Genomic DNA, 17,951 nt, shown 5'->3' with positions numbered 1-17,951 from the left:
CAGCTTTCTGTTGAGGCAACGCGAAGTGCGTTTGAATTTCTGGCTATCCGCATTGTAACATTCGTTACATATTGCCACAGAAACTGCCAGTGCTGGAGTGCTACGCACGCCACTCTGTGCATTGCAGGCGTCATCGACATCCCCGTCACGACAAGCGTAACAGTAGCAGCGCACCGGCCAGCCCTGCATGCGCACGAGCTCCGACCGAAGGTCGAGCACGCATGACAAAGGAAGAAAGCGATTTTATAGGCCAGTGGCTCGTGATATCGAGAGAATCCACGTTGGCTGTCTTTCGTCCTCGTTCTTTCTATCGGTTACGCCGACGACGCCAACGGCGATGCCGAACAACGCAGGAACAGGCGCTTAAAGAGGTACTGACACAAAATTTCGCGGCCGAGATAGCCTGCTAGATCGATTTCCATGTACGTGCGTGTACCATCTGCAAAATATCGACAGCGAATAAAGCTTGGAAGGTATTTTATACGAATTTTGAAGTTCGGGTGCGCGATCCAGCATTCTTGGCCGCACCAGTTGCATTGACACCCTCGGAGGTGACCCGAGGTGACCCCTCTACTTCCCCTACGTAACCGTTGTAGCCGGTACAACAAGTTATGATGACGTCGTAGCCGCCATTTCTGTTTTGACGCGCTCGCCGCTGCGCTGTTGGTGTCTCAAGGAAATCGTCGCCAACAGACGACGATGAGGAGGACGATGATGGCGACGACATCGCGCAGCACGTGCGGCAAGCGTGCGAATGCGAGGAGACGACGCGAACAGCGCGGAAGTGCGTCACACTTCTGTGTGCTGACGTGATCGAGCGCTGGAACCGCTTTTTCTAGTGACTCTAGAGCCGCTAGGTGGTGATAGTTGCACACGGAGGCTTGTCGTTTTTGAAACCGAAACTGACACTGGTCGGTAATGAGGAGCCTGTAATTAATTATCTGTCGCGCGCTGCAGCAAACAATGTGCCGTGTTATGACTAACAGGCCCCCGGCAACACATTGCAGCAAAAAAACGCGAGGCAAAAATTTTTGTGTCAGTACCCCTTTAAGAGCAGCGCTCTAAAAATACAGCGCGTATCGTAGAACGTCGTGGACACGAATCGGCGTACACAACTCAGTTTCACGATGATTTGGACACGTCTAATTAACTCCATATTCTTCATTAAACTTGTATAACAATGTTCTTGCACAATTTCGCTTTCGCAATTTGTTTAGGAGCGCTAGATTTCACGAATGAACAGCGCGTACATAGCCTCAGCCGTGCGCCCGTCGCGCAGAAAGACTATATATGGCGGACGGCGCCGGAGCGGAGGCGTGGCGGTGACGTGAACAGCGTCATAGCCGCGCGCGACGTCACTGCCCCGCCCATTCGCCAGACTCTCCCCATCGACGGTTCTGGGGACGGGTTTCGCGGACGCCCGCGGGATCACATGCGCGGCGCGCTTGCGGCATTGAGCGCGTGCGTCTTCATGTGACGCCCGAAATCTTCTAAAATCCATCTAGCGTGTACACATCAGTTATTTACCGATATTACTTGTAATACTTGCAGCGCTTGGGAATTTTTGTTCTTGCCTTGCCCAAGATGCAACTTCGCGCACCGATCGCTTTTTGCGGAAGTAATCGCGTGGGCATATTTTTCTGGTGTCTTAAAAGACCACAACCAACCTGGAGGCGCTGCACCTTTTCTAATGCATCGAAATTCTTTATTTTGGCTCTGAGTATGTTGCTTCAGATTTAATCATTTCATTTCGAAAAACATCTCGGAAACTGCAGCGGCCACCGTTTATCTGACACAAAATAAGATAAACTTCTTCCTTCTTCCAAACATGTTTATCAGCGGCGTAGCCAGGGGGGGGGGGGTTGGGGGGTTCAACCCCCCCCCCGAAATTTTTCAGTTTTGCTTGCGTATATATACGCACACATACAAACGCACGCACGAACATACATAAAGTATGGTTGAACCCCCCCCCCCCCCGAAAAAAGTTTCTGGCCACGCCCCTGATGTTTATGGTACACATACGATACGGTATCGCATGCAACTGCCATGAAATAATGCTTAACATAGTGCGACCATCTCATAGAAGGAGATTCGAGTCACTTTGAAATTTCAGTGACTACATCTTCAATACTGACAATTGGGCGAGCTGTTACGGATTAATTAATATAAGAACGGTCAGACGGAAAGAGTGATGAAAAGGCTGAAAAACACACGAACACAACTGCTTGCATTCCTGCGCTTTTCAGAATTTCTTTCTCTTCCCGTTACGCTGTTTTCATGATCGTGTAACGAATTCAACAGTGAACATAAAATCCAGACAAAATGTCAGAAGTTAGTTTATTTATTATGAATTCGGGGCTCATCCCTGCTAGCTGCAAACGGCGGCTTGTTGCAAACACCACCTTCCCGTTTTCTCTTGTCTCTCGTTTTTTTCTAGTTCCCACCATTCAGCCCGCGGCACCTTTGTCATCGGTTCCGGTTGTTTCCGAACGCTGTCGCGTTGCGGTGGCGTGCGTTGCCCCGCAATGCCATGTGGTACTGATGTTGGTTGCCATGAAAAGCACGTGTACCCTTTTATTCAGAGTTGGGTTGTCTGTGGTCATTAGCGGTAAGGGGCACAGACTCAAACTTACCTCAGCAAAACATGCGGAGAGAGAAAAATGTGCAGAAAAGCGGCTGTTGGGCGAGGACAAGATTTCATTTCAAACAAATATACACTCTAAGAAAAAAGGAGTATGCGTGACTCTTTTCGGAGAGTTCTGACCTGCCACGTATAGGACTCTCTTTAAATAGTCACGTTGACTCTCTTGGTGGGTCAGGGTCGGCTCGCTCTAGGGGAGTCCCCTGACCCTCTAGGTAGAGTGGAAAGACTATCATCCGGAGGATCACGTTACCACTCATAGGGAGTCAGACGACCCTTGCCGGTAACGCTCCTAGGGGAGTCAAAAGACCCACACCGAAGCATCAAGCGACTCCACAAGTATTTTAAGCTACTCATTTGATCCTTGCTCTACTTTTGCGCGCCTACTGTTGAAAATAGTGGAGTATTCATTTTAAGCAAGTCGAATAATACTTGCCGTTCTGCCCAGCGACTGTAAAAAAAGAGTAGTTCAGTTTTAGCATTATTTTAATAAAACTCGTCAAAACAACACTTATTTTCCAACAAAGTTATATAGAAAGCGCGAAAAGATGGTCTGTGATTTCCAATTAAGAAGCTTGGGTATTCCTCATATACATGCTTCTATGAGTATAGCCAACTAAAATGTGTGACTGTGATGTGCACAGTGTCATATGGTGCTAAATGAAGAGCAGAAATCGCCATCATGTTTCCATATTTATTCCTTGTGATTAAGAATAAATAAAAAAGTGGTGACGGCTTGAGGCATCAGACTTGTGGCTTGCTAGGTTGTCGCTCCTGTCCAGCGTGAGCACCATGAAAAACGGTATCTGAAAAGCAGAACGTGATATTATGATGAGAAAATGAAATTGCAGTAAAAGTTTGCAAAACCTACACAATAAGTGGTTCACACAGACATAATAAAGGCTAACAACAAAACAACAAAGCACATCCTCCGGCAGCCAGGGGCATGCCGTGAGCGGTTATTGACCGCACGTTTTACAAACGTAACCCATCCTTAAATACTCAGATAAACAGATGCGAGTACTAGGGCCCGAACGACACCCAGCGCGTGCGTACGCCGTCTACGTCGAGATCAGACATGTCATATGCTAGAATTAGCGCACATAACTCCCACAATCACGTACACTCACTCGATTCTGTTATACCGCCCAACGTCATCGCAGTGTATGCAAACCACGAAAACAGCAAACAGAAACGAGGGAAAAGAGTGCACGCCGGCGGCCGCAACAACGCTTGCCATCGAAAGTCTAGAGCTTTTTTCACTTTACCGGCGAGGCGTGTCCAACTTGAATGACTACCGCGTACATTCTGGAAGCCACCGTACTATATCTGCACCTCAAACTACCGTCTTTAAGCCAACAAAAACCATTACATATAGAGCGTCTGAGCGTTCTGTACACAGGCTTTTTTTTTTCGCGTTCCCACGCGTGGAAGCACGCCGCACACTCAAGGTCGATGGAAATGTTATTATGAAGTAGACTAAAGTGCACCTCAAAACGACATCTTGCACCTTCAGTAGTGCAGACACGACGTGCGATCAGCAAGAAATGACCCTCGATTATTCTTTCCATCGCTCACTTTATGGGAGCTCGTTAACTGACAGCTTTAGTTGGGCATCCGCAACAGCCCCGCGGATACAGGCTACTGTTGGAAATGGCGGGCAGATTCCGCAGAGCTGCTGCAGACGCCCAGCTAAAGCTGTATAATTAGTACCTACGAAAGCAGTACACTCACCGTTTACTGGCGCCCGTTGTCGGTGTCTGCAGCTCCATGAATATTCCGCCCTCCAAGCGTCACTTCGTGCACGGAGCCGGCTTCAATACCACCGAAGACGCGCAACCAACTCATCCACGCAACGTATTCCAATAGACCAGGAGACTGAGACGACTGAGACATGGGTGTTCTCTGACTGAGAGAGGAGAGCGGCGCGCCACCCCGGCGCCAACCCCGTCTGCGTCTGCGTCACCGAGCAAGGCGCCACAACGGCGCCAAAGGGCGAGCGTGCGATATGTATGGCGTATACGGCGGCTCTTCCGTATACCGAAGCCAATCGAAACGCGGATCAGGAGGGTCCAGTGACTCCTTCCCAAATGCGAACTCTTTTTTTCTGCCTGTACCTTCCAAAAGGGGTCAGATGGACACCCGAAGGGAGTCACGGTTCCATGACCCTCTTTTGACTCTCTTTTTTCTTAGAGTGCATACGTGGCAGCCAACACACACATTGCGAGCGACTCACAGGGACAAAGTTAAGGTGGGTCGCTTTTGACAGCTATACCCCAGGTAGCACACATGGTCTAGAAAACGTTTTTTTACGGATAAATGGGATAAAACGGATTCTAAACCAATTTCGACGTTTTAAAAACGTCACAGAAAATCCGTATTATATCCGTTTTTGATAACGTCTAGAAAACGTATTTTTTAAGACCATTTTGGTCTGGAACGTATATTTCAAGACGTTTGTTCGATTCTAAACCAATTTCGACGTTTTAAAAACGTCACAGAAAATCCGTATTATATCCGTTTTGATAACGTCTAGAAAAGGCATTTTTTGAGACCATTTTGGTATGGAACGTATATTTCAAGACGTTTCTTCGATCCTAAACCAATTTCGACGTTTTAAAAACGTCTTGTTCGTGACGTCTAGAAGACGCACTTTATAAGACGTTTTGTCGCCCAGCAGCGGACTGCGCGCCACTTGGCCCATGCATGCATGGGCATGCATGAACCACCGCGAATTGAAATTTGAACTCGAGCCTGCGCACGCCATCTCTCATTGCGATAAAGAAAGTAACGCGCAAAAGGATAAAGGCGTATGGTGTCTACATTGCATCAGCAATAATGAAGACTTCAAAGTTCGTTAACCAGTAAACTTTACGTAATTTACTGTAATTTACTCGCAGCGATAACCGTCTAACTTCCGCACGAAGGCCTTAGCGCTGACTGTATCCATCCGCGCGGCCGTTGCTTCTGCAATGTCAGTTAAACTCTCCGATTTCGCATGGGCGGTCGAGCTCACCGGTCATGCACTCTTTTGCTATATTTCGTGCTTGTGTCGTGGTTCGTGGGGGCTATAAACGCAGCTGTGAAGAAACTATACTTCGCTGCGTGTTAGACTTGTGGACCCGAATGCAAGTATGTCTGTGTGGAGCGACTGTTACGCTGACTGACGGTTAGAGTCCCGTAAGATTCTCTGTGGAAAACTTCACTCATCAGCTTGCGCGCGGGACGGCTCGCAACTTCCTCTATGCCCGAGGGACGGGCGTGGTTACTTTGATGTGCGATTAGTTTTCTGTGGATTTGCGGATACTGTAAACCACGGGCTTCTGTCATTTTTGAAGGTAAGTTCATTTTTACTGCATTTGCGCTCAGTATTTGAGAACTATGACAAATGAAAAAGCGTGTTCCGTTGCATCACGGGCTGCATGTGTGACATGTTTCAGCAGTACGTGATTGCGGAATTTATTCAGCATACATGATAAGGCTGTCGAAATGTAAATGCACGTCATGGTTTCCGTCCATGTTCGAACGAACATGAGCGAAAACCGTATGTATATTTGTTAACCCAATTTCAGCACAATGACTGTGTTTTTTTCTTGGCCGCTTGATGAGGTATAGTTTCAATATATACGTTAGCTTAAGCTACGTGTGCCGCGTAAGCAGTTTTAGAATGGGGTACGCAAAGATAGCGTTCGTTGGGCGCATATGCTATTTCCGCCAGATGGCGTGCGACGCATGCGGAGTAGCCAGTTTTACAATGGGATACGCAGATAGCGTTTGTTATGTACGTAGCGTATAATGCATGCGCAATGGCGATGAACGAACGCAAAGCTTTGCGCACCCAATTTTAAAACTGCATTGTTGGAAGTTACGGCATGTGTCATCTGTTTTATTGTGTCACTGAAGTTTGTGGACGCGAGAATCTTTGCAGCGACAGCGTACTGGTTCATGGTTTCTTCCACAGTACTAGCTGCATGTAACGAGAGGCTGGTCACGCTTCTCCGTTAGTTGCGAATTTCTGAGGGCATGAGTGTCAAAGACGCGTTTCACGGGAGGAGTTCGGCATTTTTTTTCAGTGCTGCCTTGACTATCTCGATGCGCTTTCAGACCTCTGATTTATGTTTCCCCTACTCTGTTAACCTCCTCCTCTCTCGGTAAAGCCTGCAGCTCTTAGCAGAACCAAGAGGTTCTCTTGCGCGTCTTTTGTGCCTGGTTAAATATAGCAGGCTCGCTCTCTGTCGCCGTACGGTGTTATCGAGTTTTCATCTTTTCACACCGTCCTATTTTAGGTATAATAGCAAATAATGAAATGATCTCCTATTTATTGCAGGTGGTACTGCCGTAGATGTTAAGAGACGCACCTGGTTAAATATAGCAGTCTCGCTCTCTGTCGCCGTGCGGTGTTATCGAGTTTTCAACTTTTCACACCGTCCTACAGGTACATTAACAAATAATGAAATGATCTTTTCTACTATTTATTGCAGATGGTACTTGCCCTAGATGTTTAGAAACAAAGGCTACACCAACTAAATTATTACTTTCTTCTTTTTGATGGGCTGACTGACAGGTTTTAGTATGAAAAAAGATGGATGTAAAGAGATTGACATTTTCCTCTTTTCCTTGGAAACTTTCAAAAACAAAAGGTCACAGTTTGTAAAGCAGTTAACTTTTTTGAGCGTCTTTGTTTGTCGGACTCTTCAAGAAACCGCACTAGGGCTATTGTGCTAAAATATATTTGACGTGGAACGCTGCCCCATGCTGCTAATGGCACAACAACGTTCGTGTGTATGCTATTTGTAGTGTTCTTTACAGACTTCCTGATGTGCCTAGTGATTTCCATCAAGTACCTGTCATGAAGCCATGTGTTCAGTCTGACTTGCCACACATTGTGATATTTTGACACTGAGAAATGTGATGTACTAAGTGCAATACCCTGATCTGCCTCTGACAATACTGACCCATGTAACACAAAAGAAGCTATTTGCCGTCTAAAAGACGTCTTGAACGGCTACCAAAAAGGGCTAATAGACGTCTTGGTCAAGACATTCCCGTAGCCGTAGACGTCTATCCGACGTCTGATAGCTGTGCTAATGTCCCGCTAGTTGACGTCTTTAGAAGACGTTTTGAAAAGACCAAGATAAGACGTTTTATAGACGTTCTTGTTTTTTCGCCGTTTTCGAAATTTTGGACTTTCGAAATATAAAATAAACTAATATAACTCTAATGAACTAATTATAACTGTCTTTGCAGATGTTTGGTCGGCAGCCTGACGGCTACCATAGGAAGATAGAGATTGAAGGGACCGAAAGAGCTCCCGCGAGAGCACTTTCCTGTTTTTCTCACACTTCCTATATCAGTCGTCGAGCAAGTGACCAAACAATCAAGCAAGATCACTAACATACGTACATACCTGTTCACCCACGCATGTCCCCACTGTTGCATATATAAGTTTTCGACGCTGAGTTTACTCGCGTTTATTGCGCACCGAATCAAGTTGTTGCGGTCGCTCATATATGCCGCGTGAATTATTGGCTACTTCAGCACATCATACATATCCAATTTTCATGTAAAAGACATCGGTTTATAATAAATTTGAACACGTACGCAGGGGATCAACACGTATACTGTACTACATAAATGATGTTTAGCGGATGGCGCGCAAATAAATAATCGCGCTTCTCAGCAACAATAAATTATCCCATGATGTTGTCAAATCGGCTTTATTAATGAATAAAGCACAACCAAATGTGGCACAAAACACGCCGGAAGGTGACCGCACAAGGTGAAGCTGAGTGGCACGGCAGCGACGTAAATAAAATTCTGCATGAATGCACTCCAAGTCTCGTCAAAGAAACTGCACTGGCTTCCGCATTAGCTGGCGTGGTCTCAGGCCCAATATCTTGCACAAACAGCAGTGAAGAAAAGCTGCATACAGAGAAAGCAAGTAAGCTACGTAGGATTTACAACAAATAACAGATCATCAAGTCACTCTAAAGAAACATTTCCAATTACAGATATGATAAAATGCTGTCATGTATTAAGAAACGACAATCAATCATAACCGCACCTACAGGCGAGGCGCCTACGGTAGAAGCTTTGCACTTTGTCAGCGACAGGCCGGCGTAGTTGTAAGCATGCTTGCCTAAACTATGTCGGCCTGTCACTAGCGTGCGTGCGTGGAGCCACGAGCTGTAACGCGCAAAACATAATTACTCAAAATAGGGCGAGTCAGTCTGGCTTACGATTCGCACCGGCGCGTATACTATAGTTTCGCGTTCGACCACGCGGTTCAACCTAGCAAAGAACTCTTCACAGTTTAATCACAATGCTAAAACCTTTCAGTAAAAACGACGAAAGGTCAGGTGCACTTACCGAAAAAAGCACTCTATCCGAACGTGCACACGTTCTTAGCTGTTTGTCTTGCTGCAACGAAGGTGGTGAGCAGAACAATCGCTTCTTGAAACGAACGTACCGACGAACGTACCGTCGCAAAAAGCACAGTAAAGCTTGTTTCACCAAACACTGATGGAAAATATGCGACAGACAGTATGATCACCGTTACTTGATGCCAAACAGCCCGTAATCCGTTCATCCGTTCACAAACAAAAGCTGACAACGCTACACAAAACGCAAATCACCGCCAGCCGTCGCCTAGCTCTGCTGCCGATCGAGCCGCCGCAGCCGCCGCGAACTGGCGGCTGGCGCGAACTAGTGGAGGAAGAGGGGAAAGGGGGAGGAAGGAACAAGTATTCTGAAACAAACCTCACCCTTCACTTGACCGAGCTGAGCACAGCGTCACTATTCAACAGAAAAGACACAACGGTTCTCACAAAATAATCCCGCCTATTGCTCAATATTTAGTGAACATTCCTGCCAATAGGTATTTCTGCCATCGTTCGCTGTTGCGCGAGCGTTGCGCGGCCTTAGCCGCCTTGGCTTGAAAAGAATATACTTACCAAACTGCTGATAGAAACGCGCCTTGCGGAGCGAAACCAATTATTTTGAGGGCTTTGTTTTCTGCGTCTCTTCTTTCACTAAAGCGACAGTCACCGCTCTTTAGACATGCCGTTTTGGCGTATTTGCGCTCGTGGACAAAACATTTGAAGAATCATTTATATAGTCGTTGCGCGCGCACTTCCCCCACCCACGAAACACGAAAGCTCTATAAAACGTTTTATAGAGGTTTATGGAGGTTTTAAACGTTTTAAAGACGTTTTATAGAGGTTTTGTGTTTCATAGGCAGAATGTACTCTGGTTATGTCGTAGCTGTTGAAAACGGTAATAAACAGTACGCAGGCATATTTGAGAGGCAATTGTGCTTTATTTTGCAAAAATGTCTATTCTTGATCTTCTCGTAAACCAAGACGTTTATAGCCGTCCGTAGCCGTTTCGAGACGTCCTTTAGAGGTTTTGTGTTACATGGGGAGTTTACAGCTGTGTGCTTATTGAGTAAAAAATGGGGAAGAGTCCCAATTTCTTTAGCTGATGTGTCTTATAACATTAATTTGATCTTTTAGCCTGCCCAGCCAACCATCAATATTTAGAGGATGTCCACAAATGGTCTGAATATCCTATGTTATTTGTGGATCTTCAATGGATATTGGGTGAACATCTCTATTTAAATATCAAAAAGTGGATATTCATAAAATATTCGTGAACATTGTTTCACTAACATGCACAAGAGAGCTCAGCATCAGGAAGCCCGAGATATTTAGCGTATATAAAAAGTTCACTTGCTTTGTTCTAATGTTTAGATGGGGTACACCATGGTGGTGACACTCATTATTGGAACTGCTGTTATGGCCTCTATGATGCTGTTGAGGCAATTTTTCAAATTCCAGATTAACCCAGCGAACATGCTTTCCTTCATACACTACTCGTTGAGCATCTATTTTACCCGTATTTATGTTAGCTGTGTCATCAGTGGTGTTAATACACATGTGTATATATGCATTAATTTTTATATTTGCGGGCTACCAATGCACAACGCCACCATGAAAACTGTATATATATATATATATATATATATATATATATATGCGCGTCCCCCGAGGCTTTTGCTATATTACGTACAATAACTTTGCCTATACCCAGGCGAAAATTTGAAGTGGGATTTAAAGTGGTCCAAAGTGGTCCCACTTGCTGCCAAGTGGTTTTCAAAGTAGTACCACTTGCTTTTAAGTGGCCACTGAAGTGGTACCACTTGCTTTCAAGCGCCCATTAAAACAGCACCACTTGGACGGCAACTGGTCTCACTGGAAAAAAAAAACGTACTTTAATTCTACCGCTGGAGTAGACGTGCGCCAGACCGACACGGCGTTACGAATATTACTGTTGTAGACTTCCAACGAGGTGCCTGCTCATACTGAACCGTTGTGCGAATAACTCGTGTTTAAAACATAGTCACTTCCCTGCGAAAAGGAGCCCTTTTAAACATTCGCCATTATCTGCCACGACCTAACAGCAATGAACTCTGCTAGCTCCGACTGCTGTTTTCATAATGCCGCCATGTCTGCTCCGTCTGTTTGCAGATGAGTAGGGGTAGCCCTAGTCCCGTATATTTGTTTTTATGTTTTCATGCGCTAATGCTAAATAAAAACCTATTTCATAGTATTATTACTAAATAAATAATGTTGTGCTTTTTATTTAGAGCTGAAAGTGTTACTAACAGCGGTCTAATATATTGTAGAACTTATTAAGGCACCACAGTTTCGTACAACACATGGCGACTCGTCGTGGGCATAGCGTTTCTATGGTCGTGGGGCTTTCTTCTTGTGTGTATCCGTTATTGCAGCGAGTTTTGTAGAGGGACCCGTCTAACATTACCATGAAATAGTTGGTATTCTTGGTCAGATTTATCTGTGGAAAGTGTCACACGTAATGACCAGCACGTTTGAGCGGTTTTTGCGGCTGTACTGGCGGTATCTTGGATTCATCAGTGGTCGAACTACACCGATTTCCTCAGCAATAATTCTTCCATAAAGAGGTAAGTGTTGCATTAATACATTTCAAGTATAAGTGAACGTTTATCCCGAATGTTCGTGGGCTTTATTAAGCATGGTACCGTATTGTATAGTCCTGTATACGATGTCTATGTATGCGCGAAGTACAGCGCTCAGCGATTGGAATGCGGTAGTCAGCCGGCATGGCGCCTGGCGCTTCCTTACACGACCGTTGGGCGCTGAGGACACTGATATACTACTAGTTAAGGTATATATGAAAGGAAAAGCCCTGCTTCCGCACTGTGACAACGTTTGACTATCAGGCGAAAACCCAGCATTCACTGATGACTCAAAAAAGCACCAGCCGTCATGCGTTTCTGTTGAACATTCCAAGTACACGGATGAATGAATGATTGGATGGATGGATTCTATGAGCGTCCCATTATAACGGGGTGGCGACCTGTGCGCCCAAGCTAAACAAAGAACTTCTTTGTTATTTTTAATTTGGCCTATTGCCTTGTCTAGTTCAGTTAAATAAAAGTCCATGAATTCGCAGCCCTTTCGCTAGGTACTCAAAATATGTCTTGTTTTCCATTGCTACCATCCAATAAATTTTTTTCGCCTCTATGACTTTTCACCTTACGTCTTATGTTGTCATATCGCTTACACTGCCGGCTGGCGAGTCTCCTTGTTTTTTCTCCACTGTGAGTCAACACTCATCGTATACAAATACTGGAGCACTTTTTTTGCCCATTTTCCTTAGCCTCTCTTTGAACCTCATTTCACCCTGCGCTTCTGTCACTTCAATCCTTGCCCATCCCATATTGCCCTTTACAGCCTCATTTTTCGTCTTCCCGTGAGTGCCCAACTCGAGGTGTCCCACAGTCCTTTGATGCATAACAAGTCCTGATTGCACCTCTGACTTCATACACACCACTGAGTTCCCAAATGTAAGTCCCTGAACCATTACACCTTTCCACGAACCTCAAAGTACCTCGTACCTATTGTATCCCCATAACGTTCTGTGCTTCATTATTGCAGCATTCCTCTTTCCATTTATGGTGGTGGATTTTCGTGATGCTTTCTGTATCACCCTCAATAATACACTAAGGTACTTGTATTCTCTTACCGTCGATATTTCCTGGACCTGTATTGATGCGACCGGATTATTGGTATCGTTCATTATTATCAATCTATATTTTGTTACACTAAATCCTAGTTCTACACCTTCACCTTCCCTTCCGCATGTGTCTTAATTTCATGTGCTGTTTTACAAGTTGTATATCATCACGGTTATCCGCGAATAAGACAATATCCTTATAACATAAACCTGGAAGCTGCTGCTCTCGAGTCACACTCACCTGTTATTGTGGCATATGGAAACCAGTGTTGTTTCATTCTCACTTATTTCCATCCGCACCATGTATAACATGAATAACAGCTGAGACAGCGGACATTCCTGCCTCAGCCTTTTGCTTATATCAATGTTCTCTTTCCTACTTATTCTTTCTCATTCCATGCAGACTATGATTTCTCGGTGTATCTTCCTCAGAAGCTTATACGGTCATTACATATGCCAGCTTCTTTCAATATAGTCCTTAAGATTTTCTAATTAACGTTTTGATGCACCCCAGAGATGTCTGGAAAAGCCACGTTTAATAATCTGTTTCATATTCTAATAGATATTTCTCTACACTGTGTAAGAACAAATAGGTTATCCTCTAACGCCTGCCGATTTGGAATACGCTCTGAAGTTGCTCCAAAATACCGTATCTTCTACCCATGTTTACATTTTTTGTTTCATTGCTTGCATTGTCAACCTTTATGATACCGATGTAATGGCCAGTCATCTACGTGAGCAAATGTTATTTTTCTCTGCCTTGCCTTGATAAATTAAGTGCTGCATGGTTTGTGTAAGCACCCCCCAATGCTGCGCAATACGGTCATGTCTAATGGTGCACATCTGCCCATGCAGCAAACAACAGTAAATACGTACAAGTTAACGTATTTTAAGTCTATTAAAAGTAGCTTAAAATGTACATTGATAACCGTTTCATGGTTCATCTAGCCAACCAAGTGGGCTGAAGGCACACCTTAAACTGTGCATGTCCTTTGCAAAACGGGCTAAGGGCCATTATGGCTTTTGCTAAAAATGTGTTTGATGTGTTTATTGTTTTACTTTTAACTTACTACGCATAAATATTTCTTTCAGGTGGCGTACAGGAACATGTGCAAACACATTCTACATCCCAAGATATGTTGCTGGAAGCGTTCAATAAATGCTGTTAAGTTTCACCATCATACTACTTTTGCTGTGCACTGTTCACTAGACCAGCAGGTCCTGTGATTGATAAAGTAGGAACCACGTGACATGCAATAGCAGCCAGCTAACATCTGTGCGAGGTCTGGCCAGTCTGAATTGTACTCGGTATAAACATTCGTTGAGGGATTTCCAGTTGGAAACAAGATTCTAACTGGAAATTATTCCACGGGAGTGGAGGGGAACGAGCAAGTGGGACCAATTCAAGTGGTTTCACTTGCTGGAAATTTTTGCCTCGGAAAGCAATCATATCGAGTAAAAGTCTTATTTTGTAGCATATGGTGCAATTGCATGGGTCCATGCACCTAAAAATAAATGCCATTTGATATATAAATGTTATCTGTGGAACTGCTGTGGACAACCTGCTATGGATGTGAACTGCTATGGATGTTCACTTTTGTGAAAATGGACGTCCTATAAATATTGTACTAATATTGCCAATATCATATCAATATTGTGTGTGGAACTGCTGTGGACATTCTATGGATGTCCACTCTGTTCAAAATGGACATCCTCTGAATATTTTATAAATATTAAATTACCTTTTGTGGACATCCTCTGAAGATTAAATATCTCATGGTTGATATTTATGGAATGTCCACTGGATGTGAGATGGTTGGCTGGGTGACATTTTCTAATACTGGGCATCATAAAAGAATCATGTTTTTTTTTTATCAGGCTGGTATTTTCATATTCCCAATTTTTATTTATTCATTTTAGTAAGTGGCTCATTCATTGTAATTTTGCGGTCGTTTCGATTAGTTTTCTGTTCATACATTTTGTTTTCGCGCTACAGTTGGTTTAGTTGAACTTTTTGTTATATGTCACTGTAATTTACAGTGCTCATATTTTCTGCTAGCCATGGCACATTTAAGCTTAACTGTGTGCTCTCTAGGGATGTCAGACCATAATTTCTGTAATAAGTTTTGTACGCTGCATTTCGAAGCCTGAAACCGTTACTCCTTTAGTGGGCATCGTTGAAACACGTATGCTGCATCCACAAATATTTTTAGCTAACGTCTAAAATGGCGCCTTTTGTTCCCAACGTCTATCTTACTTCTGTAATGATGCCACAGCTTTTTCCAATATTTTTCCAGTGAGAAATGTTCCAACAGAGGCACGTTGTAAGAACGTTCCTAAAAGTTTCATTTTGTGAGCAATACACTTCAGCAACAGTGATTTTGCAAGCAATTTACGTTCTTTTTTCATTACGCATTCTTGGCTCGGTGGGCCAAATGTTATTTTGCAGTTTTGTTTTGTTCTTAGTGATTTCAACACATTGGAGACGATTTCCTTTAACTGTGGTCTTAAGTAGCGCTACTGAACGATTGTTTTGAAACGAAGGGAGACATACACCAGGTGCTTGATGCATGCCTCCTTTCCTGCTTGGAATGCTGTGTTGGAGCAAGATGGCGAGTTGGGCCTGTTGGTTTACGTTCATGTTTGGAAAATTAGGTTGAAGCACACTGAAAAAAAAAACGTGGACAGTAGAAGTGGACAGGAGTAAGTGCTGTCCTGTCCACTTCTACTGTCCATGTCTTTTTGTTGTGTTGCTGTGTTGGCTGTGGCGTGGTGTAGCGTCTTCTCATTCACCTATCGGATTGGTAGGGCAGATTCATCAATGTGTGATAACTGCAACTGCATAGAGACTATCGATCATCATTTCTGTCGCTGTATGCTATTTCAAACACATCGCCGGACTCTCCAGTGTGCCTTCAGGAGACTTGACGGTCGGCCTTTTCCCGAAGGAAAGATCTTAGGAGTCTGTCTTCATAGCAGATCAGCCCAGAAAACCACACGAGCCCTCCTGCAGTACTTCAAGGCACCAAACTGAGTGACCACCTGTGATACACTCCTCTGTGTGTGTGTTGTGAAATGTGTCTCTTTCTCTCTATTTTTACTCCCTCATTCTCCTCCCGTGAGTAGGGTAGCAAACTGGACGCTATTTAACCTCCCTGCCTATCCTCTGTTCCTTCTCTCTCTCTCTCTCCTTCCTACAAGAAAAAAGTTCAGCGGAAGATGAAGCGTTGAGGAAACGTTTCATCATGAATGCTTGTCTTCGTCAGGGCCCTGACGGAAGGGGCGTAGCCAAGGGGTTGGGTGGTTCAACCCCCCCCCCCCCCGAAAATTTTCTATTTTGCTCGTGTTTATATACACCCACACATACAAACGCACGCACGAACATATATAAAGTATGGTTAACCCCCCCCCCCCCCAAAAAAAAAAAAAATTTCTGGCTACGCCCCTGCCTGACGGAAACTAGTCCCCTTGTCGAGGCGTTGGCTTCAGCGACATTCCCTTTTCGACAATTTCTGTTCACTTCATCTTTGCGTTTGATTAAGTAAAGCTAATGAGTCGACGCTTACATATTGCAGAATGGCTGTGCCAGATCCTAAATTTTGTCATATTGCACTGTTAGTTGTTTGACAACAATTTTGCGAATGATGAATCATGTAACAAAAAGTGTTCTTGAAGGTTGGATACTATGTAGCTGCATTTTAATTACCGCGATATTTTGTATTCTTTTGCCGCTTCTGAATAATATTATATAGTCGCATGCTATGTCTCATTTCATGGTTTTTACGTTTCTATGCTGTACAGGAATCGTTGCTGTTTTACATAATAAATTATGACATGACCACTTTTGTCTGTGAATCTACTGAGCTCTCACTCTGTAATAGTAGTTACGGAATAAAGTAACTGTAATTACTATAACAGAGGGGGCTTCCTAAAAACGTGCACTAATATAATTGCATGCGCAAAAACAAAACAGCTAAAAGAAAAGAGATCCTGCATGACGTCTTAAAAACGTTTAGAAAACGTCTTTTCAAAGACGATGCAATGGGATATTTTTATTTTTAAAATGGGATTTTTTGCGACGTTTTTAAAACGTTTCCTAGATCGTCTTAAAAACGTTTAGAAAACGTCTTTTCAAAGATGATGGAATGGGATATTTTTATCTGTTTTAAAAATGGGATTTTTTGCGACGTTTTTAAAACGTTTTCTAGGACGTCTTAAAAACGTTTTTTAGATCGTCTTAAAAACGTTTTCTAGGTGGTCTTAAAAACGGATTCTAGCCGGACATTAGACGAGATATAAAACGTTTTCTAGACCTTTAGCTTCTATTCCGTGACGTTTTCTAAACGTTTTTATCGTCTCGGATAAACGTTTATAAAACGTCAATTATCCGTTTTGTGCTACCTGGGACGGTAAACAAAAAAAGAAGGGGGGGGGGGGTAAACGCTTCCTTATACTCGTCTCTGTTTTCTTCTTATTTTTTATTATTGTTTTGTTATGCCTCCAGCTTGTGAGCCCAAATTTTGACTTCCCTGTCTACTTCCAGTCTGTGCAGGCCATAAAACGTTTCGTTTTGGTCCTTTGATGTTAGCCGCTGTACAGGCACTGGCGAATCATCGTTGCACACCAACGTGATTGTCTTCTGGCAGTCTCCGTCATGTGGTTCTGTCATCTATTGCTGTTTATTTTTTCTATTATACATTTTCTACAAAGGCACCCGTGCTCGTTCCAAGAAAGGTACATACTTGACTGTCCTACAGCAGCCTTGGTTTTGCGTGCTACTATATTACATTTGTGTAAATATAAAAACGTTGTTGTCACTTGACCCGGCCGGCTCGAAGAAAACCGGGTAAGCGATTGTCACGCATATATATATATATATATATATATATATATATATATATATATATATATATATATATATATATATATATATATATATATATATATATATATATATATATATATATATCTATGAAAGAAAACTAGTCTCAGTGAAAAACATAACATTTATTCTGAGCTTTCGGCCGGGGACCGGCCTTTATCAAAGACCGGCCTTTGATAAAGGCCGAAAGCTCAGAATAAATGTTGTTATGTTTTTCACTGTGACTAGTTTTCTTTCATATAATTAAACCAATAGCCAGGAACATTCTTTCGAAACTATATATATATATATATATATATATATATATATATATATATATATATATATAGTTGATCCCCGCCATTTCGTGGTTTTGTTTCTAGAGTTAAA

General features: G+C 43.5%; 2 long non-coding RNA genes across 3 annotated transcripts; one reads left to right on the top strand and one right to left on the bottom strand.

The window, feature by feature from the left end:
- Positions 1-3,321: 3,321 nt before the first annotated feature.
- Positions 3,322-4,490, bottom strand: LOC125758814 (uncharacterized). Its single transcript, XR_007416442.1, has 2 exons — positions 4,376-4,490; positions 3,322-3,447 (listed from the first exon to the last, which is right to left on the bottom strand). It is a non-coding gene; the product is annotated as an uncharacterized LOC125758814 (long non-coding RNA).
- A 6,916-nt stretch (positions 4,491-11,406) lies between these two features.
- On the top strand, positions 11,407-14,537 carry LOC119395540 (uncharacterized). 2 transcript variants are annotated; one of them, XR_007416441.1, is made up of 4 exons: positions 11,407-11,624; positions 12,418-12,530; positions 12,622-12,691; positions 13,793-14,537. It is a non-coding gene; the product is annotated as an uncharacterized LOC119395540 (long non-coding RNA). The 2 variants fall into 2 exon arrangements; XR_005184228.2 differs by lacking the exon at positions 12,622-12,691.
- Positions 14,538-17,951: the final 3,414 nt, after the last annotated feature.

This window comes from Rhipicephalus sanguineus, chromosome 6 (genome assembly GCF_013339695.2).
Source record: "Rhipicephalus sanguineus isolate Rsan-2018 chromosome 6, BIME_Rsan_1.4, whole genome shotgun sequence".
Taxonomy (NCBI): domain Eukaryota; kingdom Metazoa; phylum Arthropoda; class Arachnida; order Ixodida; family Ixodidae; genus Rhipicephalus; species Rhipicephalus sanguineus.
Note: the sequence above shows the minus strand (reverse complement) of the source record. Positions and strands in the feature narration are given on the sequence as shown.